At 45.9% G+C, this 11,246-nt stretch overlaps 1 pseudogene; it reads left to right on the top strand.

The window, feature by feature from the left end:
* Positions 1-9,916, top strand: part of LOC120022023 — a 48,238-nt pseudogene extending 38,322 nt beyond the window's left edge.
* The last annotated feature ends 1,330 nt before the right edge of the window (positions 9,917-11,246 follow it).

Below are 11,246 nucleotides of genomic sequence, written 5' to 3'. Positions count from 1 at the left end.
CTGACTACCTGTAACTAAACTGTGGTGTTGTGTTAACCCATGCCTCCCTATGTTCGTTTCCCTCTACTGTAACTACACTGTAACTAAACTGGTGGTGTGTGTTTAACCCATGCCTCCCTATGTTGTTTCCCTTCTACTGAAACTACACTGTAACTAAACTGGGGTGGCTTGTTAACCCATGCCTCCCTAGTGTTCGTTTCCCTCTACGGTAAACTACACTGTAACTAACGTGGGTGTTGTGTTAACCCATGCCTCCCTATTTTTCGTTTCCCTCTACTGTAACTACACTGTAACTAAACTGTGGTGTTGTGTTAACCCATGCCTCCCTATGTTCGTTTTCCCCTACTGTAAACTACACTGTAACTAAACTGTGGTGGCGTTGTTTAACCCATGCCTCCCTATGTCTTTCTTCCCTCTACTGTAAAACTACACTGTAACTAAACTGTGGGTTGTTACCCATGCCTCCCTATGTTCGTTTCCCTCTACTGTAAACTACCTGTAACTAAACTGTGGTGTTGTGTTAACCCATGCCTCCCTATGTTCGTTTCCCTCTACTGTAAACTACACTGTAACAACTGTGGTGTTGTGTTAACCCATGCCTCCTATGTTCGTTTCCCTCTACTGTAAACTACACTGTAACTAAACTGTGTGTGTGTGTAACCCATGCCTCCCTATGTTGTTTCCCTCTACTGTAAACTACACTGTAACTAAACTGTGGTGTTTTTAACCATGCCTCCTATGTTCGTTTCCCTCTACTGTAAACTACACTGTAACTACTGTGGTGTTGTGTTAACCCATGCCTCCTATGTTCGTTTCCCTCTACTGTAAACTACACTGTAACTAAACTGTGGTGGCTTGTTAACCCATGCCTCCCTATGTTCGTTTCCCTCTACTGTAAACTACACTGTAACTAAACTGTGGTGTGTGTGTTAACCCATGCCTCCCTTGTTCGTTTCCCTCTACTGTAACTACACTGTAACTAAACTGTGGTGTTGTGTTAACCCATGCCTCCATGTTCTTTTCCCTCTACTGTAAACACACTGTAACTAAACTGTGGTGTTGTGTTAACCCATGCCTCCCTATGTTCGTTTCCCTCTACTGTAAACTACACTGTAAACTAAACTGTGGTGTTGTGTTAACCATGCCTCCCTATTCGTTTCCCTCTACTGTAAACTACACTGTACTAAACTGTGGTGTTGTGTTAACCCATGCCTCCCTATGTTCGTTTCCCTCTACTGTAAACTACACTGTAACTAAACTGTGGTGTTGTGTTAACCCATGCCTCCCTATGTTCGTTTCCCTCTACTGTAAACTACACTGTAACTAAACTGTGGTGGTGTTAACCCATGCCTCCCTATGTTCGTTTCCCTCTACTGTAAACTACACTGTAACTAAACTGTGGTGTTGTGTTAACCCATGCCTCCCTGTGTTTTCTGTTCAAACTGTAGAGCTCAGGCTGCTAAGCCCTGCTTCCTGTTCTCTGATGAGTTTGACTCATTGACCCCCAGGAGAGGTCATGACAACACAGGGGTCACTGACCAGGTGTTCACCCAGCTGGACGGGGTGGAGGGAGCTACAGGGTATGGAGACAGGAGGGGGCACCTAGAGCGGACCCTGCTGTCATATGTTTTACATACATTTCATTAGGCTTTCTTAGTCTTCTGCTTTTTTATGTTCAATCAAATGATCAAATTTATTTACCAGCACTATCATTTAGTGAGTAAGATAACTTTTGCTTAGCAGTTTATCAGCACATCATTTAGTGAGTAAGATTCATTTTGCTTAGCAGTTTACCAGCACAATCATTTAGTGAGTAAGATTCATTTTGCTTAGCAGTTTACCAGCACAATCATTTAGTGAGTAAGATTCATTTGCTTAGCAGTTTACCAGCACAATCATTTAGTGAGTAAGATTCATTTGCTTAGCGTTTTACCAGCACAATCATTTAGTGAGTAGATAACTTTTGTTTAGCAGTTCGCTTGTTTCCTTTTCTTTCTGCATTTGTGTGTGTGTGTGTATGTCCTGGCTGCCAGAAGTGGTCCAGACCTGATAGACCCAGCCCTGCTGAGGCCTGCAGCCTGGACATGGCCCTCTACTGTCCCCCTCCTGACCAAGTCTGGACCACATTCAGTCCTATATGTCTCTACTGTCCCCCTCCTGACCAAGTCTGGACCACATTCAGTCCTATATAGTCTCTACTGTCCCCCTCCTGACCAGGTCGGACCACATTCAGTCCTCTATAGTCTCTACTGTCCCCCTCCTGACCAGGTCTGGACCACATTCAGTCCTATATAGTCTCTACTGTCCCCTCCTGACCAAGTCTGGACCACATTCAGTCCTATAGTCTCTACTGTCCCCTCCTGACCAAGTCTGGACCACATTCAGTCCTATATAGTCTCTACTGTCCCCTCCTGACAGGTCTGACCACATTCAGTCCTATATAGTCTCTACTGCCCCCTCCTGACCAGGTCTGGACCACATTCAGTCCTATATAGTCTCTACTGTCCCCCTCCTGACCAAGTCTGGACCACATTCAGTCCTATATAGTCTCTACTGTCCCCCTCCTGACCAGGTCTGGACCACATTCAGTCCTATATAGTTCTACTGTCCCCCTCCTGACCAGGTTGGACCACATTCAGTCCTCTATAATCTCTACTGTCCCCCTCCTGACCAAGTCTGGACCACATTCAGTCCTATATAGTCTCTACTGTCCCCCTCCTGACCAAGTCTGGACCACATTCAGTCCTATATAGTCTCTACTGTCCCCCTCCTGACCAAGTCTGGACCACATTCAGTCCTCTATAGTCTCTACTGTCCCCCTCCTGACCAGGTCTGGACCACATTCAGTCCTCTATAGTCTCTACTGTTCCCCTCCTGACCAAGTCTGGACCACATTCATTCCTCTATAGTCTTTACTGTCCCCCTCCTGACCAGGTCTGGACCACATTCAGTCCTCTATAGTCTCTACTGTCCCCCTCCTGACCAAGTCTGGACCACATTCAGTCCTATATAGTCTCTACTGTCCCCCTCCTGACCAAGTCTGGACCACATTCAGTCCTATATAGTCTCTACTGTCCCCCTCCTGACCAAGTCTGGATCACATTCAGTCCTCTATAGTCTCTACTGTTCCCCTCCTGACCAGGTCTGGACCACATTCAGTCCTATATAGTCTCTACTGTCCCCCTCCTGACCAGGTCTGGACCACATTCAGTCCTCTATAGTCTCTACTGTCCCCTTCCTGACCAGGTCTGGACCACATTCAGTCCTCTATAGTCTCTACTGTCCCCCTCCTGACCAGGTCTGGACCACATTCAGTCCTCTATAGTCTCTACTGTCCCCCTCCTGACCAGGCCTGGACCACATTCAGTCCTCTATAGTCTCTACTGTCCCCCTCCTGACCAGGTCTGGACCACATTCAGTCCTCTATAGTCTCTACTGTCCCCCTCCTGACCAGGTCTGGACCACATTCAGTCCTCTATAGTCTCTACTGTCCCCCTCCTGACCAGGTCTGGACCACATTCAGTCCTCTATAGTCTCTACTGTTCCCCTCCTGACCAAGTCTGGACCACATTCATTCCTCTATAGTCTTTACTGTCCCCCTCCTGACCAGGTCTGGACCACATTCAGTCCTCTATAGTCTCTACTGTCCCCCTCCTGACCAAGTCTGGACCACATTCAGTCCTATATAGTCTCTACTGTCCCCCTCCTGACCAAGTCTGGACCACATTCAGTCCTATATAGTCTCTACTGTCCCCCTCCTGACCAAGTCTGGATCACATTCAGTCCTCTATAGTCTCTACTGTTCCCCTCCTGACCAGGTCTGGACCACATTCAGTCCTATATAGTCTCTACTGTCCCCCTCCTGACCAGGTCTGGACCACATTCAGTCCTCTATAGTCTCTACTGTCCCCTTCCTGACCAGGTCTGGACCACATTCAGTCCTCTATAGTCTCTACTGTCCCCCTCCTGACCAGGTCTGGACCACATTCAGTCCTCTATAGTCTCTACTGTCCCCCTCCTGACCAGGCCTGGACCACATTCAGTCCTCTATAGTCTCTACTGTCCCCCTCCTGACCAGGTCTGGACCACATTCAGTCCTCTATAGTCTCTACTGTCCCCCTCCTGACCAGGTCTGGACCACATTCAGTCCTCTATAGTCTCTACTGTCCCCCTCCTGACCAGGTCTGGACCACATTCAGTCCTCTATAGTGTCTACTGTCCCCCTCCTGACCAGGTCTGGACCACATTCAGTCCTCTATAGTCTCTACTGTCCCCCTCCTGACCAGGTCTGGACCACATTCAGTCCTCTATAGTCTCTACTGTCCCCCTCCTGACCAGGTCTGGACCACATTCAGTCCTATATAGTCTTTACTGTCCCCCTCCTGACCAGGCCTGGACCACATTCAGTCCTCTATAGTCTCTACTGTCCCCCTCCTGACCAGGCCTGGACCACATTCAGTCCTCTATAGTCTCTACTGTTTCCCTCCTGACCAAGTCTGGACCACATTCAGTCCTCTATAGTCTCTACTGTTCCCCTCCTGACCAGGTCTGGACCACATTCAGTCCTATATAGTCTCTACTGTTCCCCTCCTGACCAAGTCTGGACCACATTCAGTCCTCTATAGTCTCTACTGTCCCCCTCCTGACCAGGTCTGGACCACATTCAGTCCTCTATAGTCTCTACTGTCCCCCTCCTGACCAGGTCTGTACCACACTCAGTCCTATATAGTCTCTACTGTTCCCCTCCTGACCAAGTCTGGACCACATTCAGTCCTCTATAGTCTCTACTGTTCCCCTCCTGACCAAGTCTGGACCACATTCAGTCCTCTATAGTCTCTACTGTTCCCCTCCTGACCAGGTCTGGGCCACATTCAGTCCTATATAGTCTCTACTGTCCCCCTCCTGACCAAGTCTGGACCACATTCAGTCCTATATAGTCTCTACTGTCCCCCTCCTGACCAAGTCTGGATCACATTCAGTCCTCTATAGTCTCTACTGTTCCCCTCCTGACCAGGTCTGGACCACATTCAGTCCTATATAGTCTCTACTGTCCCCCTCCTGACCAAGTCTGGACCACATTCAGTCCTCTATAGTCTCTACTGTCCCCCTCCTGACCAAGTCTGGACCACATTCAGTCCTATATAGTCTCTACTGTCCCCCTCCTGACCAAGTCTGGACCACATTCAGTCCTATATAGTCTCTACTGTCCCCCTCCTGACCAAGTCTGGACCACATTCAGTCCTATATAGTCTCTACTGTCCCCCTCCTGACCAAGTCTGGACCACATTCAGTCCTATATAGTCTCTACTGTCCCCCTCCTGACCAAGTCTGGATCACATTCAGTCCTCTATAGTCTCTACTGTTCCCCTCCTGACCAGGTCTGGACCACATTCAGTCCTATATAGTCTCTACTGTCCCCCTCCTGACCAAGTCTGGACCACATTCAGTCCTCTATAGTCTCTACTGTCCCCCTCCTGACCAAGTCTGGACCACATTCAGTCCTATATAGTCTCTACTGTCCCCCTCCTGACCAAGTCTGGACCACATTCAGTCCTATATAGTCTCTACTGTCCCCCTCCTGACCAGGTCCGGACCACATTCAGTCCTCTATAGTCTCTACTGTCCCCCTCCTGACCAAGTCCGGACCACATTCAGTCCTATATAGTCTCTACTGTCCCCCTCCTGACCAGGTCTGGACCACATTCAGTCCTATATAGTCTCTACTGTCCCCCTCCTGACCAGGTCTGGACCACATTCAGTCCTCTATAGTCTCTACTGTCCCCCTCCTGACCAGGTCCGGACCACATTCAGTCCTCTATAGTCTCTACTGTCCCCCTCCTGACCAAGTCTGGACCACATTCAGTCCTATATAGTCTCTACTGTCCCCCTCCTGACCAGGTCTGGACCACATTCAGTCCTATATAGTCTCTACTGTCCCCCTCCTGACCAGGTCTGGACCACATTCAGTCCTCTATAGTCTCTACTGTCCCCCTCCTGACCAGGTCTGGACCACATTCAGTCCTCTATAGTCTCTACTGTCCCCCTCCTGACCAGGTCTGGACCACATTCAGTCCTATATAGTCTCTACTGTCCCCCTCCTGACCAGGTCTGGACCACATTCAGTCCTATATAGTCTCTACTGTCCCCCTCCTGACCAGGTCTGGACCACATTCAGTCCTATATAGTCTCTACTGTCCCCCTCCTGACCAAGTCTGGACCACATTCAGTCCTATATAGTCTCTACTGTCCCCCTCCTGACCAAGTCTGGACCACATTCAGTCCTATATAGTCTCTACTGTCCCCCTCCTGACCAAGTCTGGACCACATTCAGTCCTCTATAGTCTCTACTGTCCCCCTCCTGACCAAGTCTGGACCACATTCAGTCCTATATAGTCTCTACTGTCCCCCTCCTGACCAAGTCTGGACCACATTCAGTCCTCTATAGTCTCTACTGTCCCCCTCCTGACCAAGTCTGGACCACATTCAGTCCTATATAGTCTCTACTGTCCCCCTCCTGACCAGGTCTGGACCACATTCAGTCCTATATAGTCTCTACTGTCCCCCTCCTGACCAGGTCTGGACCACATTCAGTCCTATATAGTCTCTACTGTCCCCCTCCTGACCAGGTCTGGACCACATTCAGTCCTATATAGTCTCTACTGTCCCCCTCCTGACCAGGTCTGGACCACATTCAGTCCTATATAGTCTCTACTGTCCCCCTCCTGACCAAGTCTGGACCACATTCAGTCCTATATAGTCTCTACTGTCCCCCTCCTGACCAGGTCTGAACCACATTCAGTCCTCTATAGTCTCTACTGTCCCCCTCCTGACCAAGTCTGGACCACATTCAGTCCTATATAGTCTCTACTGTCCCCCTCCTGACCAGGGCCAATAAGGCTCTTGTCAAAAGAAGTGCAGCTGTAGGCTTTTGAAGGATTTTAATGGAAGAAAGCATTTTATCTCTGTATGAAAATTAGTGATAATTTGTATCCACTCTGCTGCTCCCAGCCTGGGTTGTTGACATAACATTTTTTGTCATTTAGCAGATGCTCTTAACCCTAAGTCGCTATAGATAAGTGCCTTACTCAAGGGCACATCGGCAGGGGCCACAGACACCTTCACTGAAGCTGACCTGAAAGCCTTGCTGTACAACACCCAGCTAGAGGCCATCCACAGCAGCCTGGTGTTCAGCCTGCTGCACGTGTCATCCTACAGCCAGGGGGTGCTCTGGGGCTAATGGCAGGGGAGGTGTGACATTTCCCACATCAATGTGATGACCCACAAACCCAGTTTTCCAATATGAAATGCTAAATGACACATACAATACATTCAATTATATCAAGGTAGTAGTAGGACTGGATGAGTCTAGCCAATTTAATCCACTCCATGTCACCCATGTCTCGAATGGGCCCTTGTCTGGGCAAAGAACTGTAGGAATAATTAGAAAACAACATTTCTTATAGAAAATGAAGTATTTCTGGTTCTGGCTTTCAGCAAGCACATTAACTCCTTTCTTTATTTCACCAGAACCTGTGGTCGGGTTTGGACAGCGTCATGAGCTTCCTGAACCACAGCAGTGGGTCTGATGACTCTGCGGGAGAGGGCGGGAGCAGGCTGAATCACTCCATGGTGCTGCTGGACCCCAGTGACGTCCCACCGAAGACCCCCATGGTAACCTCTGGAGACTGTACTTCAGCAGCTCCTATGAGTCTGAGCTGGGCAACCCTTCCACCTTAGGACTGGTGAGATGATGATCACATGCTTCCCAAATAGCACCCTATTGCCTATGTAGTCCACTACTTTTGATCAGGGCCCTATGGACCCATATAAAAGTAGTGCACAATATTGGAAATAGGGTGCCATTTGGGACACAGCTTTATTGATAGATTGTACAATCACACACTATCATGAGGAAAGTGAACTAAAGCTGTTTGGTCCACCCCCCTCTCTCCCGGGTCCTAGAACGCCCAGGGTGTCTCGGGGCCCAACTCTAATGACCTGACTGGTGCGTCGGTCAGAGACTCTGGCTGCTCCCACCCCTACATGTCCTTTCTACAGGACGATACGAGGAGCTCAGCCATGACCAGCTAGAACACTGCCGACTGGACATCAGCAACATTAAAAGCAACTACGAACAAGCTACTGTTAGTTCCTTATCTAAAATAATGTGTTTATAAAGTACTTTTCATACATTTCTCTAAAAGCACTGATAATGTAACACCAAATAAACAACTGTAGAAGATGTCTGTCTGTCTGTGCGTGCAGGAGGACAGTGTCCCAGTCCAGGGTGGCCAAAACAGGCCAGGTCTGCTCCTGTGTCAGGCCATCCTCACCACAGCCCTGGATGCCACCAGAGCTTCCCTTAGTAGGCAGGACTGGAGGAGGTACACAGACCTGTGAGTAGTACTACAGTATTCATAGTACACCTACCAAGTTTGATCCTTTTATCTGAAATCGCGCGATTCATTGGCTCTTACTCGCTAGACCAGTGTTTCCCAACTCCAGTCCTCGAGTACCACCAACAGCCCACATTTCTGTTGTAACCCCAGACAAACTCACCTAAATCAACTCATTGAGGGCTTGATGATTAGTTGACAAGTTTAACCCCCAAAGGTTGAAATCGAATTACCTTAATTAAAAAATCCCATTAAAATATGTCAGTTTTAGCAAGAGATATCTGTTGTTGTTTTTTACATTGAATGCTCCTCAATCCACCGCATCTGCCGATGTCTCACTTCCACGGTGACAGAGCTAGACCGGTGTTTGTCAGACCATGAGACACCACAAAAATTGGTCTTCTCACAAAACCGTTTCTAGCGTCCGAACGGTTTGGCCTAAAAATATGACTAATATGCCTAATATGACCCCTCTATGGAAAGATGAGACTCTCACGAACACATTGGTTGTCTACGACTTGTCTGAAGTTCCCCCTGTACCAGTTGAAAAAAATGAATTGAAGCATACTGTATATGGACACTGTTAAGTGCCAAAATTAAGGGGTTAAATACAAAAATAACAAATGTTTCCTGATCTTTATTATATCTCTCAGATATAGGACAGACACTTCAGAACAAACTTATTTTATATTTTTGGGGTGACTATCTGTTGTTCCATGTAGTGAATCTGTTATTCAATGCGGTTGTATTGGCTCAAAGCGCTAAGGCCAATTACAATTTTCCCTCAAATATATATATATTTTTATTGGTACTTCAAGTGATCTTAAAAATCAAATAGCTAAATGATCCTTGGTATGACTTTCTTAAAACATTTCCATATAGCTTAGTAGAACCCCACCCCCTCCCCCAGCTTAGAGAGGGCTTAGACTCTTATGGGTTAATCAGGTGTGCTTGTCTGTGGCTACAACAAAAATGTGTGCTTTTGGTGGTACTCGAGGACTGGAGTTGGGAAACACATTTGCTCTCCATAAAAATGTAATAGATATCAATATTTCTCAGCAATCATTTCTCATGAGTCAAAGTAGATGAAAATAAACCCCAAATGTATGTTCAAATTATTCCTCCTTTAGACCTGTGAGTAGTACTACAGTATCTTTGCTCTGATAAGAATGTAGTAGATGTCATATATTTTGATCAATCATACCTCAAGAATCAAAGTAGATTCAAACAAACACCAAATATATGTCGAAATCCTTCATCCTTTACCCTGGTTGCCAGATTTGTTATTATTGCCTCAGACAACTCCATATTTGGCATGACAACAAGTGACAGAGGAGTTGGCTAAAACAGAAACGGATTGAAACTGGCAACCAGGCCTATTCCTCCATTTTGTTCTGCTACATTTCTGGAAAAAACAAATGTCACAAAGAACATTTTCTTCCATTTTCTCACAGGATGAATCCTTCATCTGCTGGGTGTCTCTGTCATCTCTCATTGTCCTGATGGATACTTTGATGTCGAGAGGTGAAACCGGCAAGAATATGACAGCTATTGAATACTGTCTTTTCAAGATAGTTTTGACACCATGCTAGCTACGTTATTCTGTAATTGTAATTCTTACTTTGCTGTTTTTTTGTATTATTCTTTTTCATTTGTTGTTGACAAAGAGCTATTAAAATACAAAGCTAAGATGAATAACAAAAAGCATCAACACATTTCTAACTTTTTTTTATCTATGACAAATGTTTTACTTTCTTCCACTATGTTCCTCCAAAGCATTTATCTTTCCAACATTTTTGTTTTCTGTATTTTCAGGTATAAGTTCTTTGGAGCTTCAGGACAAGGTAAGCCTCAGGTCACAGTGACGTTCAAACCCGGCCAAAGAGTAACCCTCACTTAATGACACGTGTCTCCATCTGTTAAATTTGACCTGTTCATTTAATGTTTAATTCTCTGTAATATAGCCATCATTGATTAAATTATTTGCAATTTATCTTCTATATAATCTGAATCTCATGCAATTTGTAATTAAAATGTAAATCAGATTGCACACTGTTGTATGATGTGTACAAGTTGACGTACACTTTTTGTACAGTCAGATGATTGTAATAATGTTTCCTACGGACTAAGGGCTCCATTCAATCCATATTACGGAAGTTCAGCGTTACAGTGTGATTTCAATTTAAAGGTAATGTTCCCAAGTTAGCGGAGGCTGCATTCACGGTACACGATGCATATGTCGTCTCAATCAGAAATGACCTTTACATTTCTATCGTGTAATCTGTAACACTTCAGCGATCCAGATTGAAAAGAGCCCTAATTGATCCTGTAAATCTTATCTGTACAATGTATCACACTAAATGAAACAAATTAATTATATCATTGTATGCTATTACTTCATATTTTTTGCATTTCATTTATCAGCTGTTTATTTTCTGTTACATCTACATTCTGATTGTGCTCACATTTTTTAGACCGGTATAGACAATTAAAAGATCTGATCTCCCTGACCACCCCCAGAGGTAGTTGGGGATGACGTGATTGGTTGAATGATAGGTCAGTGGGTACTTTTTATTGGTTTCCCCTGTTAAGCCTTTTCCAATCAGGGCAGAATGAACATGATTGGTTAGATGAAACTAACGTGGCGCCGGAGGGTAGGGCTGCCGTCTTATCGGCTCTTAACGAACCATGCTATTTTGTTTGTTTTTTCGCGTTGTTCGTAACTTGTTTTGTACATAATGTTGCTGCTACCGTCTCTTATGACTGAAAAGATATTCTGGACATCAGAACTGAGATTGCTCACCTCAAACTGGACAAAGAGTTCTTCTTCAATGAGTCGGATGGGAGGGA

Source organism: Salvelinus namaycush, chromosome 27 (genome assembly GCF_016432855.1).
Source record: "Salvelinus namaycush isolate Seneca chromosome 27, SaNama_1.0, whole genome shotgun sequence".
Taxonomy (NCBI): domain Eukaryota; kingdom Metazoa; phylum Chordata; class Actinopteri; order Salmoniformes; family Salmonidae; genus Salvelinus; species Salvelinus namaycush.
Note: the sequence above shows the minus strand (reverse complement) of the source record. Positions and strands in the feature narration are given on the sequence as shown.